Source organism: Thamnophis elegans, chromosome 3 (assembly GCF_009769535.1).
Source record: "Thamnophis elegans isolate rThaEle1 chromosome 3, rThaEle1.pri, whole genome shotgun sequence".
Classification (NCBI taxonomy): Eukaryota; Metazoa; Chordata; class Lepidosauria; order Squamata; family Colubridae; genus Thamnophis; species Thamnophis elegans.
This window is the reverse complement of record NC_045543.1, coordinates 78144667-78159207: the sequence shown is the minus strand read 5'-3', so window position 1 is coordinate 78159207 and position 14541 is coordinate 78144667.

Sequence of the window (14541 nt, the reverse complement as noted above, 5' to 3'; positions counted from 1 at the left end):
AAAACACAACATTCACTCAACATTCGAGAGGGGCGAGAGTAAAGTCTTATCCCCAGGCCTGACGGGATAGCCAGATCTTGAGGGCTGTGCGGAAGGCCTGGACGGTGGTGAGGGTGCGGATCTCCACGGGGAGATTGTTCCATAGCGTCGGAGCTGCAACTGAGAAGGCTCTCCTCCGCGTAGTCGCCAGTCGGCACTGACTGGCGGATGGAATTCGGAGGAGGCCTACTCTATGCGATCTGATGGGACGAAGGGAGGTAATTGGCAGAAGGCGGTCTCTCAAATAGCCAGATCCACTACCATGGAGCGCTTTATGAATGGTAAGTAGGACCTTGAAGTGCACCCGGAGATCAACAGGTAGCCAGCGCAGCTCACGGAGGATCGGTGTTATGTGGGCGAACCGTGGTGCGCCCACAATCACTCGCGCGGCTGCATTCTGGACTAGCTGAAGTCGCCGGATGCTCTTCAAGGGCAGCCCCATGTAGAGCACATTGCAGTATTCCAGCCTAGAGATCACAAGGGCTCGAGTGACTGTTGTGAGGGCCTCCCGGTTCAGGTAGGGCCGCAACTGGCGCACCAGGCGAACCTGGGCAAATGCCCCCCTGGTCACAGCTGACAAGTGATGGTCAAAACTCGGCTGTGAATCCAGGAGGACTCCCAAGTTGCGGACCCTGTCTGAGGGGTATAAATTTTGACCCCCCCAGCCTGAGTGATGGAACGTTGGCCAAATTGTTGGGAGGAAAACACAACAGCCACTCGGTCTTGTCCGGGTTGAGTACCAGTTTGTTAGCTCTCATCCAGTCTTTAACAGCCTCAAGACCCCGGTTCATCACGTCCACCACTTCATTGAGTTGGCACGGGGCGGACAGATACAACTGTGTATCGTCCGCGTATTGATGGTATTTTATCCCGTGCCTCCAAATGATCTCGCCCAGCGGTTTCATGTATATGTTAAATAGTAGGGGGGATAAGACCGAACCCTGCGGCACCCCATAAGTTAGGGGCCTCGGGGACGATCTCTGCCCCCCCACCAACACCGTCTGCGACCTGTCCGAGAGGTAGGAGGAGAACCACTGCAGAACAGTGCCGCCCACCCCCACCTCCCGCAGTCGTCGCAGAAGGATACCATGGTCGATGGTATCGAAAGCCGCTGAGAGGTCAAGGAGAACCAGGATGGACGCGTGGCCTCCATCTCTGGCTCTCCAGAGATCATCGGTCAATGCGACCAAAGCGGTTTCTGTGCTGTAACCGGGCCTGAAGCCGGACTGGAAGGGGTCAAGATAGTTAGCTTCCTCCAAGGTACGCTGAAGCTGGAAGGCCACCACCTTCTCAACAACCTTCCCCACGAAGGGGAGGTTGGAGACTGGGCGGTAGTTATTAAGAACGGCTGGATCCAAGGACGGTTTCTTCAGGAGGGGTCTCACCACCGCCGCCTTGAGCGCGGTGGGGAAGTGCTCCTCCCGAAGTGAGGCGGTAACAACCGCCTGGATCCAGCCTCGTGTCACCTCACTGCTGTTGGCAACCAGCCAGGAGGGACACGGGTCCAGTATACAGGTGGAGGCACTCACAGCTCGCATAGCCTTGTCCACATCCCCAGAGGCAACATCCTGAAACTCAACCCAGAGATGGTCTGCCAAGTCATTCCCTTGTGTCTCGGCTGGATCTGCGGGAGTGGAGTCCAGGTCCGACCGAAACCGAGCAACTTTGTCCACCAAGAACTGAACATACTCCTCAGCCTTACCCTGTAAGGGGTCCCCCGTCTCCCTCCTATTTAGGAGAGAGCAGGTTATCCTAAACAGGGCGGCTGGGCGGGACTCGGCAGACGCTACCAAGGTGGCAATGTGTGTTCTTTTAGCTGTTCTTAATGCCCAAATGTATTCCTTGGTGCATGCTGTCAAAAGTGCCCGGTTCGATTCGGACCTATCGGATCTCCACAAGTGCTCTAGGCATCTCCTCTGGCGCTTTATCTCCCGGAGCTCCTCGGTGAACCAAGGAGGCCTCCCGGAGCCGCTGACCCGGAGGGGCCGTAGTGGCGCAATCCAGTCCAGAGACTCTGATGCTGCCGAGTGCCAGGCAGCAGCAAGAGTCTCCGCCGAACTGTGGGCGAGAGTATCAGGAATAACCCCAAGCTCCGTCTGGAACCTTACAGGGTCCATAAATCGCCTGGGGCGGAACCACCTGGTCGGTTCCTCCTCCCTACGGTGGGGGTTTGGCCTCCGGAACTCTAGCCTCAGGAGGCAGTGGTCTGACCACGACAGGGGTATGGTCTCATTACCCCTCAGACCAAGATCATAACTCCACTGCTCCGAGAGGAATACGAGGTCGAGTGTGTGACCCGCTGAGTGGGTTGGGCCTCGAATTACCTGGGTCAAGCCCATGGCTGTCATTGAAGCCATGAACTCCTGCGCTCCATCAGAGTGTTCACCGAGCGAAGGCAAATTGAAGTCCCCCAGAACCATAAGCCTAGGGAACTCAATTGCTAGCTCGGCTACTGACTCGAGGAGCGAGGGGAGGGCTGCTGCAACGCAGTTGGGAGGCAGGTACGTTAGCAGCAGACCCACTTGACCCTTGAGGTCCAGCTTCACCAGCAGGGACTCACACCCGACAAGCTCCGGAGCAGGGATCCTACGAGGTGCTAAAGACTCCCGGACTACAATAGCCACACCGCCACCCCTTCCCTGGGCTCTCGGCTGATGAAGCACCTGAAATCCGTCTGGGCACATCTCTACGAGGGGGACTCCTCCCTCCGTGCCCAGCCATGTCTCAGTAATACTATACATCTACTTTGCCCGTAACATTTTATCATGAAACAAAGTTTTAAAATCAGAAACATGGATGAGTCAGTAACAGAGCAAAAGTAGAAAATGAATACATAAAATGTGTAATTATTAAAAAGTATACACGGTGGAACTGTGTAGTACTAAGAATATACATAGAAGCATGGTAATTACCAAGAAGGAGCATTACATAATAAGATTAACAGTGATTTTGCTGTCAAGGTTAACATTATTTACCAAGGAAATGAATGTACCCCCTTTATGCAGAGATGAATTATTAAAATATTATTGGCCGTCCAAAGTGATGCAAAGTGAAAGTTGCATCCTTAAAAATGCTATCCATATTTCTCTGGTAGCTTTGCTGATGAGTGTAAATCAGAAATGTCAAACACGCGGTTTGCATCCCGCAGCCTGGATGCGTCATACACTGGCCTCACCCACCCCCATTTTAGAAAAGGGGGGAAGTTGTGATATGTCAGGTAACAATGTGTTGTCATGAGTTTAATACCCCAGGTATAAATGATGGTTTGAAACCTAAATCTGTTCCAATGATATCAATTTTGCATACCACAGGAGCATGAAGTAGTAGATTCTTGGCTCTTGTCCTACCTTTAGGTTTCAAATCCACTCACCTTACAACAGAGGTAACACTATGGTACTCACAACACCAGGGTTCACCCAAACAGATTTCTTGCTGCGCTTGATTTAGAAACTATTATTTTAGTTAAGAAATTAAACAGTAAGTTGGCAACAAAGCAAAACAGTTTTGGGATGAAATTAGTTACTTAACTGTACAGGTGATAAGTATGAAAAATGGTCATAAGTCACTTTTTTCAGTGCCGGTGTAACTTTGAATAGTCACTAAATGAACTGTTGTAAGTCAAGGACTAATTGTAGAGAAAAGTGCATTATATGTCACTGTGGTCTCATACTTTATAAGTGGTATCAGGAATTTTGATAAGATTATCTTATTGGGAAAACAGTGCTCACAATGGCATTTAAAACTTCATAATAAACTTCTCCATTTTTTAAAAAGCTAACTTCTAAATATAAATGATTTGCACTGTGGAATAGAAGGAGCTTGGTATGTGGCGGGCAACAGGTAAATGCCTTTCCAACTTGGATTGTTTACCTACCTGACTAGATTGTCAATGTATTATTTTACACAAAATTCTCACATGTGCATTAAGATTTCTACCTTAAAATGAAATGAAAGAATATCTAATCTGCATTGATATTTACATATAAATAGATAGATAGATTGGCTAATAATTATTCAAAGATAATAATTTTTCAATAATAAAGTAGATTTTGTGTTTTACTTTATCATGAATTTTCTATATATTCACTAACCTAATGAAATAGTGCAGGAGTTCAAATTAAAATATCTCTGGTAGACTGCCTAGCTTCAGGTTGAACATGCCCAGGAAAGAGATGTCTGTCTGGATGATTGATTGTATAGCTGGTGCTCTTATTATTATTATCTTCTATATTATATTTTTTCTATGTTTCAGTATGAAACCTAGTTCTTGCAACTTAATCCATTGTTCCCTATGCTACTCTGGAATGGTGGAGAGCAGATCTTGATCTTGATTTCCATTATATCTTGGCATACAAATAGCAGGTATTTGAAGAGCACTTCTACATTCTCTGCTTCCCTTGATCAATGTTAGTGGAACTATTGCTTTCTTATGTTTGTAGGAAGTTAAAAGCCACCCCTCTTCTAGAAAAATGAAATATCCTGCGAAGTATTGAAAAGGCAGAATATTATATTTTTCTGGATAAGAAATGGAGAAACATGTTTTTAGGCAGGAAACAGGCTCACTCTTAATAGCCTCCACTTTTGTCATTGGGCCATTAAAAGACCTGAAGCAGTCTATTCTACATAACAAAGATCTCCCATTCAGCTCCAGGGTGATGGGATTAAAGAGAGAGCATAAAACTAGAGATTTTCAGCATCTCTACCTATTTTCTTCTTCACCCAACATCTTGAAGCATGTGATCCCTCTTTTCTGTTCAGGAGCTCAAGCCATGTGATCCTGTCCACCATTAAATCATCTTTCCAAGCAGCCTCCATGTTTCTAGTGTTTTTCCCCCCACTTGAAACTGAACCCAGAAGGACATTTCTTTCAACATGTTGAAGTTAGATTTTACTTTTAACACAGTAATCACATAGTGAACACATCTTTAGATAGCCATTAATACCCACAAATACTTTTTCAGGAAGTGTTCAGTGTTACTAACAAGCAATAGCCCCTTCTTTAATATGTGTGTTTGACTTTGTTTCTTATATGCATAAATTTGCATTCCCCTCTTTTCACTATTTTCAGTCTATTTCTTTAACCTATCAATATTATTTTGATTTCCAGAGTACTAATATACTGCTTGATGTTATGTCTTCTTCAGATTATAAGAATCATTTCCTCTACCTGATTATACCAATCATTAATAAAAATGAGTGTAGAGGCCAAGACTTCGGGCACCTTATCTTGCTCTAGTTTGCTAGGAAACAGTTTATGAGCACTCCTTGAATGTAATTTTTGAGCCTGCTACGTGTCCACTTGACTGTCATGAAATCCAGTTCACATTTATCTAAATTGTTAATCTCATGGAGGCTTTTGTTAAAATCAAGTTATATTTCACATTCAATATTCCCACAGTCTAAAAGGGAAGTAACTCACTAAAACATAAGATAAACTTCATCTTGTTCATGATAACTCCACACTGACTAGGACTATCAGTCCTTCAGATTTAATCCTTATAAAAGCAATACACAATCACTTTCCCCCAATGTTCCAACTATTTGCACTTTCCTATTGATAGTATCAAGTTAACTTGTGTCTCCATCTGACAAAGAAAGCTGGATTTTCTTGAAAGATCAGTCTTCACAGATGTTGTTTCCTAGCAGATGTTTGGTAATACTGATTTTCATAAACTTTTTGAACGATCTGCATCTTAGTTGTCAAAGATACCCCTCACCTGTTCTCTTTGATTTGATAAGGAATAGTAGCCACCAGCACTACTGCTTTTATGTATTTCTCTTTTAACTCAGACAAGCCTACAATTCAAGTTCGTTCACTTTGATTCCCAAGCAGTGGTGGTTGCTTACAATAAACATTGCAACTTCTTTCCTATCGCTTCCATTTCTTTTAAATTGAATCATTCAGTTGCTATGTTCCAATTAAAGGAATCTTCTTGCTAGGTCTCTGTTATATCTGTTACATTTCTATTTATTTTCCTTTACTATGACCTCAAGCTCATTTTGTTTATTTCCCATTTTCTGGCTGCCAATGTACAGAGAATAAAGGGCATGAAATTTATGAACCAATGTTCTTTCTGATTTTTTTATTGAGTGGTTTAATAAGCTCCATTACAGCAACACTTTCTTTCCTTTTGCAGTGCACTAATCTGTTATCCAAGGTGCATCTCCAATCCCCACAGGAGTCAGTTGAAGCTCTCCTGGCCAAATTCATCATACATTTTATCAACACTTCTTATGTACAATATGTCTCATTCTAGACATCCATCATTCAACATATACAATATGTCTCATAAGACATCCATTATCTTAGCCAATGGTCCCAAAACAAAATATACAGATATCACCATTGGTCTAGCTAGTATTCTTTTCTCTGTGGGGTCTTTGCTGCCCTCTGAGCTTGGGTTGTGATCCGCTGGCGGCCTGCAGAGCTTGCAGCAGAGTCAGACAGCGAGGACGTTGGGGAGGAACATGGGCCAATCCTGGAGTCTGAGAAAGGCTCGGGTGAGGGCTCTGCATCAGAGGCAAAGAGGGGGCAGGGGCCATCTGGGAGTTATGTGCTGCCTCCAGAGGCGGACAGCAGCAAGACAGAGGAACAGGCTCGCCCTGTTCCCAGTGCACGCATACACAGAGCTGACAGAAGTCAAGAACAGTTAAAACAGAAGGGATGACTCGGGAGTAAGGTTTGGAGATGATTTGCCCCTCCCCTAGGATATAAAGGAGGGCCAAAGGCACATGAGCCTTTTCAGGAAGCAACTTGGTTCATGTTGGCAGTTTAACTTCTGAAAATACATTTGGACTCTATGCTCCATGAGGCCTTGTCAAGCTAATTGGCAATTAAGTCTTTGGCAGCGTTTTCAAAGAAGATAACGGTGAGTGCTTATCAGCCTTATCCCGAAGGACTTTGGCAGCCAACTACAGGACTCTTTACTACTATTGGACTATTTGGAATGAACATAATTCATTCATTCAGCCTTTGAAATAAAAAGAGGGTTTTTGGACTTAATCATGTGCCTAGGTCAGAACAGCTTGGTTGTTTTCTTGAAGACATTTCTTTACCAAACTCAGTAACACCATCAGTGCATTGATGTTACCTAGTTTGGTAATGAAACATCTGCAAAAATCAACCAAGTTCAGACCCCACGGTTCAACTCTGAGCTATATATATTCTTCTCTATTGGAATCTTTTTTCTCTTTCTGACCCACTTCTATGAAGGATGATGAACCTTATTGAATGTGCCTGTGGAGTCTTGGGCATGGTTCCGCTATCTTTGAAGCACATTGTCTTTTTATTGATATCAGCGAACTGATTTATAAACTTTAGAAGGTGTTATTATGCTTAAAATATAAGTAATCTACCCTTTTATCTATGAGATTCCTGAATTCCATTGAGGAATTTACTCTGTTCTCTGTTCTTAAAGAGTGACAGGGCTAAGTTTATTGCAATAAGATGCTTAGTCAGTTAATCACTTCTGACATAAAGTAGAACTCTCAATATATAAATAGATTCATATCATTGCTCTATATTTAGCCAATCAAAATCTAACTTTACATTTCTTAATATAAAGCCCTCAGAATATAGAATTTTTATATTCTATGCATTCCTTCCCACAGACACACCATTTTCTTCAGTCTAACAACAGTTCTCCATTTATGGCATCAGACATCCAAGGACTAGATTAATGTTGTTTGTCCATTGTATTCGAATAGGACCTTGACATCTGAGATGTCAAGACTTGTGCATGAATTGGATTAAAGTGAGGGAGATGTGCACAGAGTCAGCCTTGCTCTCTCTTTCCAGATTCCATCTTGCTCCAGTAGCAGGACAAGAGTCAAGACAGTTGGAGATGGGCTGGGCGCAGTGGTTGATCCTGAGTGTCTTTTGTGTCTTACTGTGCTCTTAGCGTACCACATCACTTGCAGAGACCGCCTTCATGGCCATTATCCTATTCTAGTAGGTTTCATCCGCTCAATCCAAAATCTGTCTTCACATGCTTGGGATAGACAAGTTCCAATCTCACCGAAGGTCAATGACCCAACAGCTACTCTCAACCTGGTTTGGCCAACCTGTGGAAGCTGATGCCCAGGGTGTGGCATGCTACAGCTACTAGGAGCCACAGGTGAGAGTTGAGTGACAAGTGGGGAGCAAAGGTGAATGAGCTGCCCCAAAAGCTGCCCTAAAATGAGCTGCCCTAAAAAGACACAACATGCCCTTACACCTGAGGTGCTACTACTCTGTGAACACCCCATACACCCCAACCAGATTAATAGTGGGTTGTCAGAAAGAAACTTGGGCTTCAGGAGCTGGTTAAGTGACACCATCACAACACTGGCACTGAAGCCCAGTTCCTCAAGCAAGATTACACATAGTCTTACAGTTCTACTGAATTTGAATTAAAAGTGGAAATTAATTTTAATATCATGAACCAGCAATGATAATATGTGTAGATACTGTTATCCACTGTTACATCTAAAGCATTGCCTTTGCTACATGACATAACACCTAAAACATTGCCTCATGTTTATATCTTATAGTATCAAATGTAAAATTAATTCAAAGAGAAAGTAATCTTTTGTGAATCTTCATTAGCAGAATTGTTTGTTTATGCTACAGCATTATTATGCTACGAAGGAGTCCAGTCCTTTAAAAAGTAAGTGGGAATCTAGTAGACTTCCTGGGGAAAACTAAAGTGATTTAATGGAAGCACAATTTATTACAAATGATGAGTATTCTGTCTTATTAGTCTTCAATAATCCTGTGAAAGACATTAGATAAAGCATAATGTAACAGATCTCATTGCACCTTCCAATTTTTAAAAATCCCTAGTTCTCTGTTAAAACCATAAAAAAAAACACCTGCTAGTTATAATGTTTTAATTAATTGGCAACAGTATTCTTGAAACTTCCTTAGCCATTAAAACTTCTGAATATGACTAAGAATAAGCCTGAAAAAGTGTGCCAATGCAAAATCAAAATCTTTTCAAAGATAGGACTAAAACCAGATAACTTTGCCTTTCTCATCTAAAAAGTTTTATCCTAATTAAATAAGTTGGGTAAAAGCTACGATACTAAAGCCTTAATGTTCAGTGAAACCCAAGTTTTGGATGAGATACAAGTTCAAAGTGGATAATGATGAGTTCAAACATTATTTATGGTCTGAAACTAAACAAAAGAAAAAAGTGTGACATCAAGTGACTTAATTAATTAGTGACAACAATTCCAGAAGTTCTAACTGCTGTTATAACTCCAGGATATGCAGGTCATTAAGAAGGAAGAGATGGGAGTCCCAGGTATGGAGTGCAGGAGCTGCAGGTGTGCTGCAGGGGAGTGGGGGTGCTACAACCACATATTAGGGAGCACAGATATATCAACAAGTTTTGGGGAAGGGCCAGCAGAGGCTATGGGTGTGCTGGCAGAGTCTGGAGCAATTTACTGGGATGACTACCAAGTTTCTCGGCAGGCTTCCCCACTGCTTATGGGAAGCTGATAGGGACGATCACTGCAATGTCATAATTGTGACTCAGGCATCCAGGTGCCTGAATTGTGATCACGTGACCTTGAGGATGCTGCAACAGCCAGAATTTTGAGAACCAGACGTACATTCATTTTTTCGGTGCTGCTACCCTGTTTTCCCCAAAATAAGACCTCCCTGGATAATAAGACCAATCAGGCTTTTGAGCGCATGCGCTAAAATAAGCCTTCCCCCCAAAATATTGCAACATAGCAACAGCCTTGAGGTGACCACACTCACCGCCTCCTGCAACTCAAAAATAATAAGAAAATAAGACCCTGTCTTATTTTGGGGAAAACATGGTATAACTTTGAATGGTCGCCTAATGAATTGATGTAAGCTGAGAAGTACTTATAAAAGGGATGGGAAAAATTCCTCTCTCATTCTGGATATTTAAACTGAATTTCCTCTGCTACAGTTCAACCAAGTTGCATAATGCTGACAAATAAATGAATAATGCTGACAAGGGAAGACTACAGTAATTATAATTAATTAATATTCTTAGAATGGAAGAGAACCTGGCTAGTAAGGTAAGGTGGACCAACAAATTTTCCCAACAGACTTGCTCCAGCCAAAATCAGAGATGACGAAATCTTAATTGGGGCCCAAGAGAAATGCAGCCTAGTTCCAGTTGTACTAACTAGAGTATAGAAATTGTAATAGGGATTTGTAACAAGATTTTTAAATTTTTTGACTGAATGATTTCCTTATATACACAACTTAGTATTGTATTGCATTATACACAGAACTTTAGCTGTAAACAGTTGAATAGCTACTAGGGCATATTTACAGTATTTCCAGACTGGAAGGGAAGCTTTTGGAATTTTTATTTGTAGCAGGTAGAGAATAGAAAATGATCACCGAGCCGAGGTGGCGCAGTGGTTAAATGCAGCACTGCAGGCTACTTCAGCTGACTGCAGTTCTGCAGTTCCGCTGTTCAAATCTCACCAGCTCAGTGTTGACTCAGCCTTCCATTCTTCCGAGGTGGGTAAAATGAGGACCCGGATTGTTGTTGGGGGCAATATGCTGACTCTGAAAACCGCTTAGAGAGGGCTGAAAACCCTATGAAGCGGTATATAAGTCTAACTGCTATTGCTATTGCTATCACCTAGATGTTGAAAGGGTTTAACTTGCTCAATAATTTGCTATTAATTGCCATCTGTTTGTGGTCCTAAAGTGTTTCCTAGAAAATAGTAATACTTTTGTTTAAGAATGGCTTATTTCAAAGTGTTTTCTGGAACACTGAAGTGATAGAACATAGAGATGTCTTTGGAGGCCTACTTGGGATTATAAAGGATATGGCTGAATTGTAGCACAAAGAATAGAGACTGAGCAGAGGCCAAGGGAAGGAGGATGGCATCCAGGCTTACTAAAATGAGGACCCAAATTGTTGGGGGCAATATGCTGACTCTGTAAACAGCCTTGAGACGGCTGTAAAAGCACTATAAAGGGGTGTATAAGTCTAAGTGCTATTTGCTATGTGAATAACTTTAAGAGTAAGCTCTTGTGGTATAAGAGTCAAATGTCATCCTCAAATCTATCAAGGCTACATAAGGTGCACCTTTAGTTTAGTTGTAATATTTCTCAGCTACGGAATGTGGTGTCAACCAGGGGTGGGTTGCTGCTGGCATTGCTGGTTCGGTGCCTCAAAACTTTTGTGAACCAGCACACCAGCTGTGTGCTATGCGCATGTGCAAATTTGCAAATAAAAAGAACTGTCCATGTGCAAAACCTTAAAAAATAAAAAAAAATCCACTGAAAATTATTCTGCGCATGCGCAGAACCAAAAAACAAGATGGCGGCCCCATAGGAGAACCGGTTCAGGGGCATGGCAGGCCTGGGTTGCTGCCGGTTCCAGCAACCCAGGCCGCCAAGTTACTACCGGTTCATCGAACCAGTCCGAACCGGTAGGAACCCACCTCTGGTGTCAACCCCTCCTGAGTAAACCAGACACATGACTAGATGAGCTAAATCTACTTTATTGTAAAATTACATTAACAGAACCTTGCAAGTCTGAAGGTCCAAACTTCCTGCTGCCACTTTAATCCTCTGATGAGTTAGGGTAAGTCCTTCCTAGGTTTCTTTCTATGGTCGTTACATCCTGGATGACTCCTCCCTCCCTTGCCTGATTGCTTCCTAGGTAGCATTTCCCCCCCCCCCTCATTCTCCAAGGTCTTTACACATGTCAAATGATACAATGATCTATGGTTGAGTCTCCAGTCCCAAAGCTTGCTCTAAGGCCAAAGTATTTTCAGAGGACATCAGGTCCAAGGGTTTAAATATAGGAGTCTAGCATATAATGTGCTAATTACAGATGGAGGGCTAACTGGGAAGTAATCTTAGTTACATTTGTCACACTTGTTACATTTATCAATTGGAATATTAATATATTTAAGTCAAACTTTAGGAAGGCACAGAAAGTGATTGATGACTGTGAAAAGAGGAGCAAGCACAGATGTCCACCATGCAGGATTTAATTTTAAGTATTCTGGAAAAATTCAATTTTTACCAGAACCTTTATTATTTTTCAACTGAGAGATTAGTTTTTGGAAGGTGAAACTGTGGCCATTCAGGGAGAGGCTCATTGAATAGCTTGTCAGAAAATTCATTGCCTTCAAATGCAATAAGAAAGCCAGAGGAATGTTCAACTCATGATTCAAGGGGGATCCAACCTGGCACTGAAGCACAAGCCACTGTCACATTAGAATTTGGAAATTAAGGAACAAAGAGCCAAGATTCAAAATACAAGATTCAAAGCAGTCCCACCCATTATTTATTTGAAAATTGTAGGTATAAAGTAAGCAGCACAGATAGTCTTCAGTTTGCGCCCATTTGTTCAGTGATATTTTGAACTTGCGAGAGTGCTGAATGACTGGTGGCTGGTAATTACAACTGGCCCTCGGAGTTCTTGCCACTCCAGCATCCCCATAGTCACATGATTGAGATCTGGGCACTTTATAACCAGCTCACATTTACAATGGGTGCAAAAGCTCACAGTCACATGATCACCATTTATGACCTTCCCTACTGGCTTCCCCAAGCAAATTCAAGGGGGAAATCTAGCAGGGAAGGTTGCAGATTGTTTAGGTAAGACTCCTCCATCTTCACTCCTTCCCTGAACATTGCTGCCTTTGCTTTATGCCACCCATATTACCACATGGTGTCTTGTGAACTGTATAATTTAATTATGCAATCTTTGATTTGCTTAGTTTTCTGTTATCTTACATATATAAATAAATATGCTTATATTTATAATAAATTTGGGCATCAGAGTCAACTTCCTTGTATGTTCACTGACACTTGGTCAATAAAGAATAAAGTTATTCTGTTCTGTTCTGTTCTGTTCTATTCCACTCCACTCCACTCCACTCCACTCCACTCCACTCCACTCCATTCATTCCATTCCATTCCATTCCATTCTATTTGTTTTATGAATACTGTCAAGTCTTTAAGTAGTCTGCCCTGGTTTTATAATTTCTTTTGAACTATTTGGACTATACTATTTATATCTTTATTAAATATTAAGTCCAGTAATTATATCTTCATTTTATTAAATATTGTTATTAATGTCATTGTATACATGATACACAATGACAATAAAGGCTATACTACTATTAAGCTCAGCAATTGTTATACTATTTGTACATTCAATTTAATAAAAATATTTAATATTGAAGTGAGGGGTAATAGATCTAGACTAATTATTTGGAATATAGTCTTTATCTCATATTTCTGATGCTTTTAAAGATGCATCAGAGAAGATAACTTTTTAAGATTTTCTTTTATCCTGCCCTTTATTATTTTTATAATAAATCTTTCAAGGTGGCAGACATACCTAATGCTCTTCCTACTATTCCCACAACAAGAATGCTGTGAGGTGAATTGGGCTGAGAGACAGAGACCTGCCCAAAGTCACCCACTCGACTTTCATGCCTAGGTGGGATTGGAAACAACCCCTCTTTATTTTAAGGGAAGGATCAACAATATGAGTTTATATTTATTAGTCATGTTTCTACTGATCTAGATGTAATAAAACTGGATTTATTTTATATCATTATCTCTACTTATTACATTTTATAATATTATGCCTAGTTTTATTTTTCTGATAATTATAACTGTGTTTCTTGTTGAAACAGTACTTTCTTGTATTTTGCTATTAAACCTTTTTTAAACAATGAATTCAACAAACAAGTCCATACTTTCTATTGAAGCTGATGAAAAACTAGCAAAAAACAAACCCTGCAATTTTGCTGAGATCTGTGTGGACAAAAAGTTTTATTAGTGGAAATCGGAGTATTAGCCAATAGGATCTAAAAAACTTTGGATTCAAGATCATTCCACATTCCAAGCTATCTGAAAACTAGTCCCTTAGCTACATTGGTTTGAGTTTAACATAGAAAAATTCCCTTGCTTTCATTTGGAGAATAAAAATAAATTTACTTAAGGTAAAAGGCACCTTGAGGCTCTTCCTGATATATGATGTCTTGATCAATACAAGTTCCATTTCTTAGGTGACATAGGATATCCTACAGGAATGGACAATCTATTACTTTTTCAATGCCCCCGATGGCCTCTAAGATTACATTATTAAATTCCAAAATTAAATAGTAAAAATGATTTTTAAACTTATTTTTAAAAGAAACTTTAAATCTCTGGTAAAATGGACTTCATGTACTAAAGAAAAAAGAAATCCCAACTTGCCCAAAACTGGAAGAGAATCCCCCTCCCCCCCAAAAAAATGTCTTCATTGTTTGCTTCCTCTGACACTCTAGCTGAAGACGTACGGGGAGAAAACATTTTTAGAACAGTAAAGGAGTCTTAGAAGCGGAGAGGCTTAGAAAACCAGTCATAAAATATTTTCTCATGAAATTAATCTTTAGTTAATGATGTGGTTGATTATTAAGATACTGTTAGGAATTAATGTGGTGCTTGTCAAAACTTCTGTTCATCTTTAAAAACTGTATCCATTCCTTTTTTCCCAATGCAGCAGATAT